We start from the raw sequence: 1965 nt of genomic DNA on the forward strand, positions 1-1965 counted from the left end.
GGAGCTCACGCCTCCTCTGCACAGAAGGGGTCTCGGAGCCTAGGGAGGTGGGGTGACTGGCCTAAGGTCGGTCGCACAGCCAATGTGCCCTCCCTGCTTTTCAGAATTAACGTTCCGGCGAATGGAATATTAAAACTGAGCATCTCCCAACGTGCACCTCTCTGTGTGCAAAGCTGATTCGGGGACGGCGGTCGTGAAATAAAGAGAACGCTCTCTGGACGGACAGCTGTCAGATGGGAGGGGGTGCAGGGCTGGATGAACAAGGTGAAGGGATTAAGCAAAACAAAGCAGGAAGCAAACAAACCCACAGACACCGACAACAGTAGGGTGATTGCCAGAGGGAAAGGGGGTGGGGGAGGTAGAGGAGGGTATAGGGGGGGTAAATGGTGATGGAAGGAGACGTGACTTGGGGGGGTGGACACACAAAACAACATACAGGTGATGTGTTATCACACTGCACACCTGAAACCTACCTCATTTTATTAACCAATGTCACCCCAATGAATTAAAAAAAACAGACAGAAGGATCTCTCTTGGTAAACGTAGCTGCCACCCAGAAGAGAGCAAGGCCCAAAGGAATCGGGGAGGGTGGGCGCGGCCGGGACATTGGTTTGGGTTTGCCTTTGTCTTCCAGGGTCTCGGGCACACAGCGCCCCAAGAGGCTGCAGCGGAGGCCTGCATTCATCTCATCACCTCTCTCAGAACATGTCTGCAGGCTCCTGGGAGACAGAGGGCGGCAAGAAAACCCAGCCTTGTCCCGCACCCCGAGTGCCTCCCTTCCTCACCTAAAGGACATCGGTCCAACTGCAAACCCCAGGACTTTTAAGAAAAGCAAACAAAACCCCAAGCACATGGCAAAGGTCAACTGGCCCGTGGAGAGAGTAAATCATTAACTCCCGTGAAAGTGAGTTTTGAGGATTTTGTTTTTTTACAGCGGTCCAAGGTGCAGCTAGGAAACATGCGCCCAGGGCAAATTCTAAGAGCGGCTCCCTCTCCCACCCATCACCCCACGCGCTCCCCTGAGGAGCGTGACCCAGGTCCATGTGAGGCGTGTCCTATGTCAAGAGCAGAGGCCCCTCCCGGGCAGCTCCCGCTCCCTTGGTTTCCTGCCAGCTCATTTGGCTGCGAAGCCGGCAGGAAAGCTGAGGCTTCCAGAGCCTGGGGCCCGGTCACCTGTTCTGTGAGAAATTCCTAGGACAGATGCCCAAAACCTGGCTCTGCTCACCTGCAGCCAGGTGACCGTACAGGTGGCTCCGCATGCTCAGGAGCAAAGTGGGTTTCTGATGCCCACTGACCTCGAAGGGTTGCTGAGGGGGTTAAATGAGATAAAGCATAGCCTGGCTGGTCTGGCTCAGTGGTTGAGTGTTGACCTATGAACCAGGAGGTAGGTCACGGTTCGATTCCCCATCAGGGCACCTGCCCGGATTCCAGGCTCGATCCCCAATGTGGTGTGGGGTGTGCAGAAGGCAGCCAACCAATGACTCTCTCTCATCAGTGATGTTTCTCGCTCTCTCTTCCTCTCTGAAATCAATACAAATATATTTTTAAAAATGAGATCAAGCATCAAGCACTCCCAAAATGTGCCTGGCACATAGGACACATCAGAGAATCTGACCACCTTTCCTTTCCTGGAGCCGCCGCCCCTCACCCCTGCCCCCCGATTCCCTTCTCACCCCCCACCACCAGGACACGCGGGTTGCTACTCTTCCCTCTCCTCTTCCTGCTGACATCACCTAAGCCCACCAGCGCAGCTTCCTGCCCTTGCCCGGGTTCCCTTAGTCCTGCAGGGGAGGCGGCTGAGCTCGCTGCGGTGGCGCAGATGTGTGCGCAGAAGCCCGTGTCTGTGCGGACGTGGCCTTGATCCCCTCGTGCAATAAACACCCTCCCCCCCCACACACACTGAAATGAGGGGCCCGGTCAGCCCTGACGCCCTGGGGATGCAGGGTCACCCCGCAGGTGCGGGCT

The sequence above is a fragment of the Myotis brandtii genome, unplaced genomic scaffold (assembly GCF_000412655.1).
Source record: "Myotis brandtii unplaced genomic scaffold, ASM41265v1 scaffold131, whole genome shotgun sequence".
Lineage (NCBI taxonomy): Eukaryota > Metazoa > Chordata > Mammalia > Chiroptera > Vespertilionidae > Myotis > Myotis brandtii.